Consider the following 15,844-nt stretch of genomic DNA (forward strand, 5'->3'; position numbering starts at 1 on the left):
TGGTCCTCTCGGGGATAACGTGGGAAATGGGGGAAAAAAACAGGGAGAATGTTCACGTGAAGATAAAACAAAAGTCAAGACAGTTACAGGGGTACAGTAAATCAAACCCTTGCCCTGAGCTGTGATGTTGTATTTCACCAGGCAAACAGCTACCCCTCAGAAATATGTGGCGCTGCATATGGCAGTTTAGAACACAAATTTGACTGTGGTTACCAAGTACAGTGTAGTTCATAATGGCTAACACGGTACAACACCCTAGTACTAAGTATAGTGTATATAGGTTTTTCTTTGCATACCCCAATTTTCCTAACAAGACTTAAATGATAGGGCCATTGGCCTCAATAAATTTGGTTCCTGCCGTGCACCCAATGATGCTCGAATAGGTTTCAACACCTTCCACTTTACTCAATCAAGTGGTTACAGATAAATGGATTGCTGGAACAGTGATTTCCAGGTGTGTCCACTGCCGACCTCTGACCTTCTGGTCCTTACCACTAAAGGTGTGTAGTAGTTCTGTCAGAGTTTGATCTTTGTGTATATATACTATGTAATTAAGGTTTGTCACTAAGGCCATTGTCATACATAGACTCCTAGCGAGTGTTTCTGAATTTGTTCTTAACAGAATGAAAGTGGACATATAAATATTATAAAAAAAATAAAATATTAAATATTTATTCCTTTTATCTATAATCCTGGAAGGCAGGATATACTCCAGGGATGAGCTCTTTTAACTTTCCAGTTTTTTTTGTGTACCATCTAATACATCATATTATTTCCTTTTTTTTGGGGGGGGGGCAGATTAATTATTTAAATTTAGAGACTAAGTACAGTATATAAAACAATAACTACAGAAAAGATATTTACCCTCTTAAAAACATGCACTGAAGCATCCACCCTGGCACACGGAGCTTTAAAGCTGGTAATAAAAACAGTGGTCCATTCATTCATTTTCCAAACTTGCTTATCCAGGGCAGAGTCGCAAGGAAGTTGGAGCCCACTCCAGCAAGCATTATGAGCAAGGCAGGAACAATCCCTGGATGAGGACGCAGACCATCGAGGGGTTAACACACTCACAACATAAAAGACACACACACTAAGGACAAATTAGCAATGCCAATCCACCTAACCTTCATTGTTCTTTGAACACGACATGGAGCACCTATAGAAAACCCAAATAGACAAGGGGAGAAAATGCAAACTCCATACAGGGAGCAGCTGGGAGGTGAAACCCAGTCTCCTTGTGGCAAGGCAGCAGTTCTTCGAAATAAAAATCTATCTATCTATCTATCTATCTATCTATCTATCTATCTATCTATCTATCTATCTATCTATCAGTCATGCGGCCCATAAAAGAAAAAATAGTACTGTATTTTATTTCTGTGTCTGCTCTCAATAGACATTGTACGTTTTGGTAAACTAACTCTCAGAGTGACACTTTGCAATGTGTCAGCCCTGGTTGTTACTTTGTCAAGCTCAGTCCCTGTTGCTGCACATCACCTCCTTCTCCTGTGGATGCCCCACCATCTAGTGGAGGAGCCCAGGACTGCTGTACTGCTGGAGTGGACATAATTCCCTGGCACATCCTTTTAATGCTAACCGGAAGGCTGGATTTGACATATTCAAATCATTTTCAGTTAAGCACAACCAAGTGGTTTTCACAGCTTGCAGTACTGTCTGCAGATGTTCCACTAATCCAGCCATTAATCTCTAATCAAACCTTCCATTAATCTGTCTCACTAGAAACAAGTCGAGTGATTACAATTATTGCAAATAAACTGAAGCAAAGACCTAGTGCTGCAAAAGCGCATTAATGGCCTACATAAATGAATGAAGTGCTCCATGAGTGAGTGCATGCAGCAGTGTTTATTTGACGTACATTTGAGTGAGATTACATTGGATTTATACAAAACACAAATGGTACTTTACGTTACTATATATGACCTTTTTGTGGATGTTTTACACATGACCTAAATTTGAATTAAAACATGATGATGGCTCCTGGAAAATTAAGTAAAACTAGGAACCTTAATTGGAAATTTTAAATCCCAAAAGCTACTTACTTGCCACATACTATACAGAGAAAGTGTTAAAGGCTAAATGGCCTTTTTGCCTATAAACCGGAGAGCCTTCCTTCTGCCTATAAACTATTAAGTGGCTTTATTCCACACTAGTAGCCACTTGTCCCTCTTGGATAGTCCTCTACATTATTAAATGGCCTTTCTGAATGTCTGGGCCAATGCCAGCACTAGACAGACATCCAGATGGACAGCAAAAAATGGGAGATAGAGGTGCAAAGTGGATTTCATCATCTTAACCAGGCTAGCAACATCCCAAAATAAATTTCAAGTGAGAAAAATGAATTATGTGTAGACTAAATAAGATCAATGATTTCAGATCATAATAAGATTAGATTTAGGTTTTGGGTAATGACCAACTTAAGTGATTAGCAGAGGATGGTTTTAAATATGACAAAGAAACAGCAATGTACAGGTGTCGATTGTGATATAATTGTGATCAGTCAATCTGTATTTGACTCCCAGCTACTTTATTTAACCTTAATCAAATATTTTCACCCTGGAGGGTATCAAGACACCGTATAGTGTACTGTACAGTCTAAGATCGACTATCCTCAAGTTTTTTTTATCAGATATTTATAAGGAAATAAGTATACTGTGAAGGATTATAATTCATAATAATTTTGAATGAATGGTTAAAGAAAGAATACAAACCCAACCCTCTGCAACCATCTACCATCAACCCTAGCCTCCCTATACTTCCCCAAACCCTGCATTAACAACAGATATACCAACATGGTTGTAATTGCAAGCAAGCCGCAACACAGGGCCGGAGCCCACTCGGACCGCTAGCCTCCTGGTACTATATCAAAGACACACTATCTTGCCAATGGTGGTGTCAGATGACCATCTTATCTTCAGAATTATGAGATTGACAATCTGATTTTCTTAAAAGAGAAATATATAATAGCAAGTGATTTCTAAGCTGGAATTCTCAGGATACACTCATCATGATTATGAGGCCCTTTCTAGTGTCCTGTGTTGTTTGTAGCAATGAATGAGAAAAAATTACAATCTCAAGTTTTCATGGAGGATTGACAAAACAAGCTCCCAAAACTGTGTGTTTCAGTCAGGACCAATTTTGTACAACAGCAAACAATGTCAAACTGTACATGAAAAAATGGATAAATTCTTCATACTGCATAATCTAGATGCGAGATTTCCAGACATATGATGACAACACACCAAACACGTGTATTTCTGCTAAAATTGTGCTGTTGCTATGTTTCAAAAGAACAGGAGAAAAGACATTGATAGAAAAAGCAAAAGTCAACACTGCAGAATGGGTAAGAAAAGTGCCAAAGCCCAATATGCTAAGCAAAAATCAAAGCCAAATAAACACGTCTACAATGTTCAAAAGAATAAAGAGATGGCAAGCTTGCAAGCTATAGTTTTTCTTGATATATCCACAATCTTAGATCATGACAGGACATTAGTGGTGATCTTTTATCCCATCACAAAACTGTTGCATAAATAGCCGGTTCATTTCAATTTTAACAGATCAACAAACCCTCACAAAATGGCGGCGCCTGTACAAAAACAAAATGGTGTCAAAAACAGAAGAAAATAATTTTAACTATATTAAAAACAAAATGAAAACAGAAATTAATGTTTACTTCAGATTTTCCATTATTCAAATCCTAAAACGTGCACAGAAAACCTACAAAAAACATAATTGAAAGAGTACAAAAAAATAAAATCACAAGGTATCACACAACAAAAATATTGTTAAATAAAACACTTCTGGAAAATTTTCTTGTAAACATTCCAACAAAGCACTTTCATGCGGTTTTCATACCTTTAAGTGAACTGCTTACCTAATGAGGCCTCTCCTTTCTGCTCTTCATGTTCAAGTTAAATTCAGGCTTATTATCATGTGTACAGCGTACCTGCACAGTACTTTTTTTCCCACATATCATTTAATGTAGAAATACAGTACATGTCAGCTTTACATTTATTAATTTCATAAATTTAACAAAAGTAAACTAAATACTTCAGGTCTATACAGTATTTAGTAGCCTTTGAATACTTAATTAAATACCCATTATTCCACACAATGAACTTCTTGAAACTGTTTAACATTTTACAGGTTCGCAAGAGACTGGTGTCTATCCCAGTAACATCAACCATAGAAAGAAGACCAACATTAGATATCTTATGATACCAGTTCATTGCAGGCTGCTACAGCAGATATAGTATACCATATCTATGCATATACCGCATGTTATGAAGTTCTGTATTCTTATTTGTCATAGCACCACAGTATTCTGTGCATGTAACATTATTACTACTCCTACTTCTAACCGGGAGCCTTTTATTATCTGAACTTGCCTACACTTTTGTATCAGAACAACAAGCCCATTTCGCTCAGTAGTGAAAAATGCAAGATGCCATCCAGGAAATATAAACTAACTAACTTTTTAAGGTCCTGAGTTTGACACCACATGCTCACCAATAAGAGACTTCTGGGAAACACAACCTAAATGTTACAAAAATCCCAGACGTTGCTGGTGTGCAGTTTGTTATTATGAGAAGCAAAAATGAAAAATACAGTAACCTGGAGATGGGATAAAAAAGTAAGGGCTGAGATAGAATTGTAGTCCTAATACACACTAAGGTCACAACCAAATATATTATTTAAACTTTGGGCCAAAACCAAAATGCTAACCAGTATTCATTGTTGAAAATGAACATTGCAAAGTTTTAACACTAACTTGGAATTCTTTCCCCTAATTAAACTTGGACATTCATACCACCATTTTTCATAGGCAGAACAAAATGACCTAATAAAATACATGACTTCGGTGTTATCTGACCTGCAAAATGCATAACAACCTGTGTACAACATGGCTGCAACCATGTAAAGATCAACACAGAATTGCAGAGGCCATATTACAACTAGAAACAAAATAGTGTCATCAGAATAATGCTAAAAATTAAGAGGTAATTGACAAGAAAAGTTTCAAAAATAAAATAAAGTATTCAGGTTCATCATACTAAAAATACTTAATATGGAAATTATCTGTTCTTATGGATATGAAGTAATAATAAATATTTAAAAAAACTAGGGGGCTCTGCCCCCTGCTCGCTTTGCTCACCATAGTGGCGCTATGAACTAGCCACTTTATGGCTTTGCCGCTCGCTTATGTGGATGTGGATGTACAATTTAAACAGATTGTTATTTTCCTGGGAATTGTTACATATGCATAATAGACCTAACTATTTTACATTACAGCAAGTAATTAACCATAGTAAAAAATAGTAAATTGAAAGAAAATTATGTTTCATGTTGCGTTATAGGTTTTTGTTCTGTTTGGCTTTGAAATTGTCACGCATGCTTTTTAAATTTACATTTTTATTGTAAAACTTCAGTAAAAACAATATTCGGAATTAACTTTTCATCAGTGTCACATTGAATTTTGATTCCGTGTTTGGAGTTACATCGTGACAACACAACATATAACTAACCATGAGTGAATATCGTTTCTTTCTCTCTAATAAATAAAGCGACTTTTTTGAATGTTTGTCCCTGTGATTTGTTAATTGTCATAGCAAAAGCTATTCTAACAAGAAACTGCAAACGTTTTAATACAAATGGTATATCAAGATCTGCTTTGGTGTCTAATGTTATTCATGGAAGATGTGCTACATTAACTTTCTTGTCGCCTGTTAAAATTTTTCATGTCAGAATTGTTCAACCAATTTTGAATACAACTAAACTTGTCCTACTGCATAACCCATCACTCATACATAAATTATGCAATAACATTACGGTGCATCCTTCTTTCAACAGTAATTCGGCCGGTGGAAGACTGGACAGTGTTAACAGTTGTAGATATTCTACAGGATATTGTAAGTTGATGTTTTCGTCTTCCGCAACATCACCACCAACTGTTTCAGCATATACTATTGAAACGCATTTAACCAATTTGTCATGTAACTGAGCAACAATTTTCACATTAATTTGTTTGACTTCATCATTTCTCAGTGCTAGGATTGACAGTATACTCATTTCTTCTGTTGATAACCCTTCGGGATGAAATTCTTCAATAAGATTTGGACATAATAAGTCTTCTTTTATTGGGAACTTAAAGTGAGGAAAATGTAAAAATTTATAAGAGCTGAGAGCACAGGAACTGTGTCTGTCAAAAGCATTCATACAAATGATAGGTGAGAGGACCGTTGGCGTGGGCCGTTAACCTGAAATGGTTGAGAGGAGGGCAGGAATCTCTTGGCAATAGTCTCGTCTCATCTCAAGATTTTCTTTTATAATACAGAGACAAAAATAGAAAGGCATATCACTCATTTTTTAGTTCTTTGATATATGGAAATAAAGCCAAACTATCTAGAGACAAATCTCCAAAGACATGGGGAGAACATTCAAATTCCACACAGACAAACCACCAGTCTCCTGGAGCTGAGCCAGCAGCACTAACCACTTTGCACTGGTGCTGCTCACTTCTAATTTTCTGCTTGGATCTTCAGTTTCAGGTTATTGATATCTACAATATATTCAGCAAAAAAAGGAGAAATTAAGTGATAAACTCCTGTTTGTTATTTAATAAAATATGACAAAAATATGCTTTGAAACTGTTGGACCATTCTGACCAAGTGGAGACTGAAATGTTGCAAATTTTTAAACACCATCAAAAAAATGAATAAAAAAAAACTGTGTGACATTTAAAACCTAGGGATTACAAAAAACAGTATGGAAAGAAAGGTGGTGCCTTTGAAGCAGAAAAGCAGTTAAAGGCAAGCCCTTACTTATCTGTCTCATTATAACAAGCCACTTTAATAGAGAGGACACAGCAGGCAGAAAGAGATAGACAAACGGTATAAAACAGGATAACAGCAAGAATCCCTTGTAGTTTCAGTATCCTCCCTCCTAATCTCAACTATTATATATATATACCAGACGTGACCATATTACCCATACGGATCTTAAAGGTAAAAACAAATGTGAAAAGCTGAACCAGAAAGAAAAACCACCGATCCTCTAAGTGCTCAACTTACAAAGATGGGTGTTAACCATTGTTGCTGAGCTCTGTTAAATGAGAACATTCTGACTGATGCTTTGGCTCTTTGTTCCGCACATAAAAAGGGTCCTGTCGCACATACATCCCTGTCAAAGTTGAACAGATATGCTACCTCACAGAAATTGTGAATTTTCCCAGCAATCATGTGTACAGAGTTCTATTATATTCATATTTATATGAAAGTATTCTAGATGGAAGAAATTATCTTATAGGATGCATCCTCTAAAAACATAACATTCTCAGAGTCTAATCGGTGTTAAAACACAAGCGGGGAAAGAGACAGAAAGAACACAGTGGCGTGTCAAAACTCACTACATATACCAAAAATTCTGAAGAAACTAAACAGAATTCTGTAAATAGCTGTATCACACGAATGATTCACTAAAGAATTTGTTAGAGGTATCCACAAACATGGAAAAGGATTTGCGACTCCAGCTTGGTGTTGTGCACAAGATATTTTGTCATGCTACCAGATACTGAAATTGTTGGCGGGCGGCAAAATTGCTGTGGTAAATTCAGAACATAAAGATAAAATAACAAGTCCCACAAGTAAACAAAAGTGAAATTAAGTTCAGCATAGTACAAAACCTAAATAAAAACTAATTATTATGTCCTGGGAAAATCAAAGTTAGAAGAATCATAACATTCTGGGTTTCTGCTGAATCTTTTTGGTGTGGTTTTTTTATGTTATTCTCATAATGGATTCTTAGTTCACATAGCCCTCTGAACTGGGCAGGAGAGGAGTGCAGAGTATTCAATACGATTTAATGTGATGTCATTTTAAAAAATCAAAGTTTGGAATATTGGGCTGATTATATTATTGACTGAACTGTGTTTTACTTATTGCAATGTCACCTATAAGTGCAATTAAATCTCTGTCATTTAATCCTGTTTCCTGAATTAATCTTCTGTATGGAAAGAACATTTGGTGACTCAGTGGCACAATTAGTATCACCACATTTTTATCTTTTGAGTCAATGCTAACATTATTCAAAGTTATTGTCTGCTTTTACATGCATTTTTATTACTCTTTAATTTAATATTGTTTTTTGTATCAGTATGCTGCTGCTGGATTATGTGAATTTCCCCTTGGGATTAATAAAGTATCTATCTATCTATCCATCTATCTATCTATCTATCTATCTATCTATCTATCTATCTAAGTCATGACAAATTATGCTTAAATATTTAATATAAATTTAATTTAAAATTAAATAATAATGCAAGTAATATTTAATATTTGAAATTAAAATGTCAATCAGTTTCAGAAATTTTGAATCAGTTTTGTCTTATGTCAATAGCCAGTCAGTTTCTCTTCATAGGTTAAACTTTTTAAACCTGCATAATTAAAATACAGAGGGACTGGAGCTTTTGACCAACTATAGCAGGAATAAGGCATTAATAAACCCTAAATGAAGCATCCTCCACATATGATTACTTGTACTGATTCTGTACCATTTTTATTCAGATTTTATACAGAGGTGTCTATTCACATTGTAAACCTTTTCAACACAATACTGTATTTTAGTTTCATGCATCCATCCATCCTTTAAATTGATTTGGAGAACTAAAATCTATCCCAGTAACAACAATATGTAGAAGCCACACTTTAAAATATTAGATTACGTTAGATTGGACTTTATTAACCTCAAGTATGTCTCATACCGTGTATTATACTAGTCAGATCACTGTCTGTGAGTGAATTTGTGTTTTCCCATTCAACCTGCCATGCCTGCTTTTATTATTTTTCACATAATTATGATGGAAAGACCACCCTGCCCTCTGATTTATGAAAGTCTACTTAGTCATACTGCTGTGGCTTGTTTAGTTTATCTCTTGTTTGAATTCAATTTTCCAGGCCTGTTCACACAGCTCACTATTTAAAACTGAATCTGAAGTAAAATTTTAATGATGGCACTTTGTTTCGTTACATCAGTCACATGTGAAACTCAAGGTGTGACATCATAAATATTAAATAAATATGTGTTCAGTTTAAACACTTTGGATATCTGTGTTGTGCACAAGGCTACCTTGTTTTTTTCACAAGAGTATTTGAGTGACTGGTATGGTGAATAAAGAAAAAAATCAATGAAATACAAGGCAGTAAGATGAAATATTTTTTATCATTATTGAATGTGTCTAACAATTTTACACATTTATTAAGACTGACATTATTTAGGCCATCAATCAATCAAAATAGCAAAGTTTTATTTAACTTTATATATATATATATATATATATATATATATATATATATATATATATATATATATATATTGTCAGGGGTGCCAGGGGCAACGACCCGGCCGGGATGCAGTGAGAGACCGGATGTGGGTCTGCGCCCACCCTGGATCACGTGGGGGCCGCCTTCCTGGTTGCTTTGGGGGCCACGAGTTGAGGGCATGAAAGCCCCACCCTGCAAGGGCTCGTGGTCACCGCCAGGAGGCGCCCCAATGCCTTGGGGACCTGTTGCCTCAGCACTTCCGCCACACCAGAAAGTGCTGGGGGGAAGAATTAGAAGGATACCCGGAGAGCTGCTGGGAGGACAGCCGGCACCCGCCACGCTGGGGGGTGGCCAAGAGGGGAATGCCAGGGACCACCTGGAGCTCATCCGGGAGAGTATAAAAGGGGCCGTCTCCCTTCATTCAGGGCTGGAGTCGGGTGGAAGAAGGACGAGGCAAGAGAGGAGAGTGGAGGCGGCCCGAGAAGAAGGCATTTGTGGCCAGGACTGTGAGTATTGGGGTTTGTGCACTTTTGGACTGGGTCTTAGTGACCATTAACTATTGTAAATATTGTAAATAAAACGTATGGTGGTGAAAAAACAACATGTCCGCCTGTCTGTGTCCGGGACGGCTCCACAATATATATATTAGTCCGTACATCATTTGGTCACCCAACACACACATTTATTAATACTAATATTTACAGTCAGGTGCACAACCCAGTGCTTCCAGCACAAATCCCCCAAAGTCCAGACCTCTCTCTCTCCGATGCCTGCCTTCTTCAGGCCGCCTCCACTCCTCTCCAATAAGACTTCCGCCCGACTCCAGTCATCGTCTGAAGGGAGGCAGCCCCTTTTATACAAGCCCGGATGGGCTCCAGGTGCTTCTTGTCACTTCTCCGCAGACTCTCCCCTGTGTGGCAGAAGTGCCGACTACGCACCTGTAAGCACTTTGAGTGTCCCTAGTCTTCTTCCCCCCAAACTTTTCCCGGTGTGGTGGAAGTGCTGTGGTCCAGGGCTATCCAGGCACCACGGTGACGGTGACCACTGGCCCCTACAGGGTTGGGCTTCGAATCCCTGCACCCATGGTCCCCAATGCAACCAGAGTGGTGGCCCCCTCGTGGTCTGGAGGAGGCATAAGCCCTCCTCCGGTCCTCTTGGGTGTCCTAGCTGAGTACCACCCCCAGCCGCATGCCTCTGTATATATATATGTATATGTGTGTGTCTGTGTATGTGCATAACATAAGTAATTAGACAGTAATAATTATAATTTGTTACTAGCCCTAACTATCCTGTTTCTCTTCTTGATACTCAAATGTGGCACTTGGTGCCACTGCCCACCTGCCTGTTTTGCGTGCCTAAGGTAAAGTCATCTCTGACGGCGAATCACAGGAATCATCGGGTTGAGGGGTCCATTCATGAGGCTGGCTGGCCCAGCGCTATCTCACCTGTGGAATGGCCAATTGGGGGATGCACCTTGATGGCTGAGGTCTCCATGGACTCTAAACAAATCCAAATCCTGTTATGTGATATCATCTACTGTTGAATTCTGCTCTGTACTTGTAATATTTGTATTTTACTATTACACTGTTTACTGTATTGAGGAATACTTGTGTTCTGTTCTGTGTATTGTATTGTATTCACCTCTTTCTTTTTGACACCCACTGCACTCCCAGCCTACCTGGAAAGGGGTCTCTCTTTGAACTGCCTTTCCCAAGGTTTCTTCTATTTTTTTCCTACAAGGGATTTTTTGCAAGTTTTTTCCTTATCTTCTTAGAGAGTCAAGGCTGTGGGGCTGTCAAGAGGCAGGGCCTTTTAAAGTCCATTGCGGCACTTCTTGTGTGATTTTGGTCTATATAAAAATAAACTTATTGTACTGTATACAGCACTGCTCCACTGGACAGCAAGAGAGGGAACTATGTGCAAATGCTATTTATAAACTATAGCTCTCTATGTAACATAATGAACCCCTCTAAGCTCATCACCAAGCTCAGGGACCTGCAACTGAGCACTTCATTATGCAGCTGGATTATTAACTTCCAGACAGGCAGACCCCAAGTTGTTCAGGTAGATGGCCACACCTCATCACCCTTCACTTTCAACATAGGCACTCCACAGGGTTGCATGTTGAGCCCAATGTTGTACATCCTCTACACATATGACTGCACAGCTGTACACGACTCTAACATCATTGTCAAGTTTGCTGATGACACAGCTGTGGTAGGCCTGATACATAACAACAATAAGCCGGCTTACCTGGATGAAGAGGAGAGTCTGTCACACTGGTGTCAGGCAAACAGTTTTCTACCAAATGTCAGAAAGACAAAATAGCTGATTGTGGACTTTGGCAGGAAACAGCAGAGGCACTACACTGGGTAGATAGTTTCAGATACTTTGGTGTCCACATCACAGAGGATCTGACCTGGTCCAAGCACATCGACACCTTGGTGAAAAAGCAATGGCAACCTCTGTAACACCTCAGGCTGCCCTTCCAGATACTAATGAACTTCTATACATCCACCATCACAAGTATTCTGTCGGGAAGTATCATCACCTGGTTTGGGAACAGCAGAACTGCAAGGAGCTACAGAGAGTGGTGCAGTTAGCTGAACACATCACAGGGTATGTACTCTATAAACTCCAGATCATCTACTCTAAGCGATGTCAACCTGGGCAAGGAAAATTATCTATGCTACTAGCCATCCCTACAACAGCATCTTTTCTGTGCTGTGGTCAGGTAAATGCTACCTCTGCTTAAAGTCCAGGTCAGAGAGACTGAGGAGGAGCTTCTGTCCACAGTACATCCACATGTTAAATAAGGAAAGTGTCCAGAAATACATGATGCCCTATTGTAAACTCTCTCACATTAAGTTATTTAATTTATCTTTTTAGCTATTATTATTGTTATTATATTAATGTTTTTTTTTATTTATAAAGTTATGGATTGTTTCTGTGCCTTTATATTCATCTTAAGGCACAGTCATAGGAGTTGAGCAACTGAGCATTTCACTGCATATTTTACTGAATGTATAATTTGTATGTGACAAATAAAATTTGATTTGCAATGTACATATGATACTCAGTATATTTAACATGTCATGGTCCATGAATTTGATGAATAAAACTAACAAATATAAGTGATTAAATGGAGAACTTAAATTAATAATTAGGACAGCAATAAGCCAAGCTGCCCTCTAGGCCTTCACTGTTTTTACTATCTCCATTCCCTCTGGGACTCAATCTTGTGAATTTGAGCTTTCCAGCTCTGCTATGGAGTGCAAAAAATTTGCAATTTACAGAAACTTGCTAAGGTAACCCTCCCTAACCCAAGAAACTGTAAATACTTGTTTCAGTGTGAAACAAATGGTGTCATTGGGCCTTTCAGTTAAAGGTTGTACAGTATATCTGTTTTACAATATTTATTCTGCTATACTGTAATTTTAATTATATGTTGTTTTTTTAGCCTGTATGCCTCTCTTTCAAAAATACTTGCAACTTTTTAGAATTAAGAATTTCATTCCTGTTTACCCTTAATACCACTAATAACAGGAGGAAAATCTATGTAACGATGCAACTTTTAATGTTTGTGTTAATGGTGTGACATTACACTTTACTAATGCAAATATTTTGGGAAACTGGACATGCAGTAGCAGTCACGACTTGTGCTGGCACAAACTATAACATGAGACTGGATAGCCGTCAGTACGTGAGTAGGTAAGGTAAAAGCCAGGCTTGGACCAAGATTGAAGTAGAAAGTCTGTGACCTTTGTCAGGATGTGCCCATCGTTCACCTGATGGAGAAGGCAATCCTGGCAGGATTTATAGTCATCATGCAAATAACTTTGAATAAAGGAAATTGACATAATACAACATTACAGTGTCCTTCAGAACCAGCACATTGTGACCACCTGAATGTCATCAGTGGCCTTTATTTAATTTCCTTTTTTTTGTATTATCAATAAAGATTCATTAGCAAATTCATTTTCTACTAACCTTGTGCCTCTTGGGTAATAATTGCCATCAATCTGATTTAATTATCAATTTTTATGTAGCAATTAAAGTATCAAGATCAATTTTTTTAGTGTAATTCATAATCTTGGGCACCACTGAGAAGAAAGGATAATGTTGCAGTATTTAAAGCATTACTCCAGAGACTGTCACAGTCCAAAGAGGTGTTGCCTCGTCAAATTAACCACAATGTGTTTTTGCAATGGACTGGGGTGGATTTCTAGCTTGGGCACATTGCTGTCGGACAGACTCCAGCCACACATGACTTTAAACTGGCATGGCAAGGAGAGATTATCTCTATGAATGGACCAGATTCACTATTGGGAAATACACTGTAAAAAGGTAGTTCTGCCAACAGCGTTGCCTCAAAACTAATTATGGCACACATAATACATTTTTTACTTGGCATGCATTAAATAATCATGCAGTAGACAATCCATGCCAGGCTCTGCCAGGAAAACTGCACTGGAATTTGACAGGATGAATGTGGCTGCAGTAGTCTGGACACTCATCTCCATCTCCCTCTCTCCTTGTCTGCTAGGTGAGGCACTCTCAATGCTCTCATAGTTACCTTCTCGCATTACTGATGGAGTGTGCATAAGTTTAAGGGCTAGAAGGTTATGGAGGATTGCAATTCAAAAGCCTCAGGATTGTGCAGGTTGCAGTGCACACAAATGTCAGGCTGTGGCAATGGTGCTTCCACACACACACACCAAGCACACACTAAGGACAATTTAGAATCACCAATGCACCTAACCTGCATGTCTTTGGACTGTGGGAGGAAACCAGAGTGCCCAGAAGAAACCCACACAGACACGGGGAGAACATGCAAACTCCACACAGGGAGGAACCGGGAAACGAACCTGGGTCTCCTAACTGTAAGGCAGCAGCACTACCCACCGCGCCACCCCTAATCCCCATAATCATCACAATGAAAAGAAATAAACACTTGAAATATATCACTCTGTGTGTAATGAATCTATATAATATATGAGTTTCACTTTTTGAATTGAATTACTGAAATAAATTAACTTTTCGATGATATTCTAATTTATTGAGATGCACCTGTCTAACTTTAATGCAATATTGTCTTGGTACAATAACTAATTAGCGTCTAACTAGGAGCTTTGCTCAGTTTTTCTGGGAATTTTTACATCTCTTGGAACAAAAAACTTTTTTCTGTGTTACAGAAGAAATACTTTTTCATAGACTGAAACAGCATAAATAAAAAAGCAAGACTGTATAATTTATTAACTTAAAAACAACCAAGCTCAATGGATTGCATGGCCTCCTCTCGTTTGTCAAATTTATGTTCTTATGTACTGTATATGGGTGCAAAGCCTATTCACTACACAGATCAAGTGACATTTATTGAATATTGATTAAACTTCACAACTGTCTAGAGGTGAATAAGAACAAAGAGGGCTGGCTACCTTATTCTTTATGATCATAAACATTTACCATATTTCTACGTGTTTTACAAGCTCTCTCCAGGTAAGAACCCAGGGGAAGGGTGAAAGGCTAACACAATCAGAAATTTTCTGTTTTGCCTTTAGAATGGAGGAGGAAGCCACCGACAACCACAGACATCATTGCCGTCTCATTGTCAGTACTGCTGCCCTATCTAGTCCGGACCCTATTTAACCCTGCCATGGAAGTCAATGTTCAATAATGAACCTACTTTAGATCCCCCATGATTTAAAAGCATTCTCTCTCCAAAGAATTTGTTTTCTTGGACTTGATAGTCCTATGGACTTTTCTTTGGTTTTGCTGATATATCTACTCTCTACATAATTGAGATCCCACCATGGGCCCAATCTGTTCTCTGTTCATTGTGTTACCCTATCTAATAAGTACATTCAAAGAAGAATTGTGGCAACTCCGGTGATCTAAAACTATGCAATCCATCAATCTCTTTCTCATTTATTACGTTTAAAGCTGCTGCTTTAATGTAGGAAACACATTTGCAAACACTGTGCCAGCTTCAGGAGTTTGGAAGAAAACTGTATAGACAGAGAAAAACATGTAAACTCAACAAACTGGGCAGGAACTGCTATCACTGCCACCATAAGACAGCTGACCAAATTACTGTGGCATCTAGAGCTGGGACACACAAACAGATCAAATAGACTCAATCAGCATTTAGCTACAACATCACAATCATCAGGTATGGCATTCTATTGGGAAAGTCTCCAAAACCCACAGAAAAACACAACCTCTTAACAAAGTTTATAAAATTTAAGAAACAAGCCAGAAAGTAAGATAACAGGACAGAGTCCACATGTAGAATGTCCAACATTTTGGACCAAGATTATCTGTCAAAATGAAATGCTTGAACATTATCTCAAATGCTTAATGTTTTCAAAGGTAGCATTTAAAAATTGTGCCCATTAAAATCCCACTTTTACATAATTTCAAGGCATCCCAAATGTGACACAAAGTGACTATCATAGGTGATAAAAATAAGCTGATAAAGGACAGCCAGAGTACTTGAAAAATCGCAT

General features: G+C 38.0%; 1 protein-coding gene across 2 annotated transcripts in view; it reads left to right on the forward strand.

Annotated features, from left to right (window-relative positions):
* The window catches only part of LOC120523034 (phospholipid scramblase 1-like), a 132,619-nt gene that overhangs the window by 64,293 nt on the left and 52,482 nt on the right, over window positions 1-15,844 (forward strand). The gene's annotated exons all lie outside the window — the stretch shown is intronic.

This window comes from Polypterus senegalus, chromosome 2, assembly GCF_016835505.1.
Source record: "Polypterus senegalus isolate Bchr_013 chromosome 2, ASM1683550v1, whole genome shotgun sequence".
Taxonomy (NCBI): domain Eukaryota; kingdom Metazoa; phylum Chordata; class Cladistia; order Polypteriformes; family Polypteridae; genus Polypterus; species Polypterus senegalus.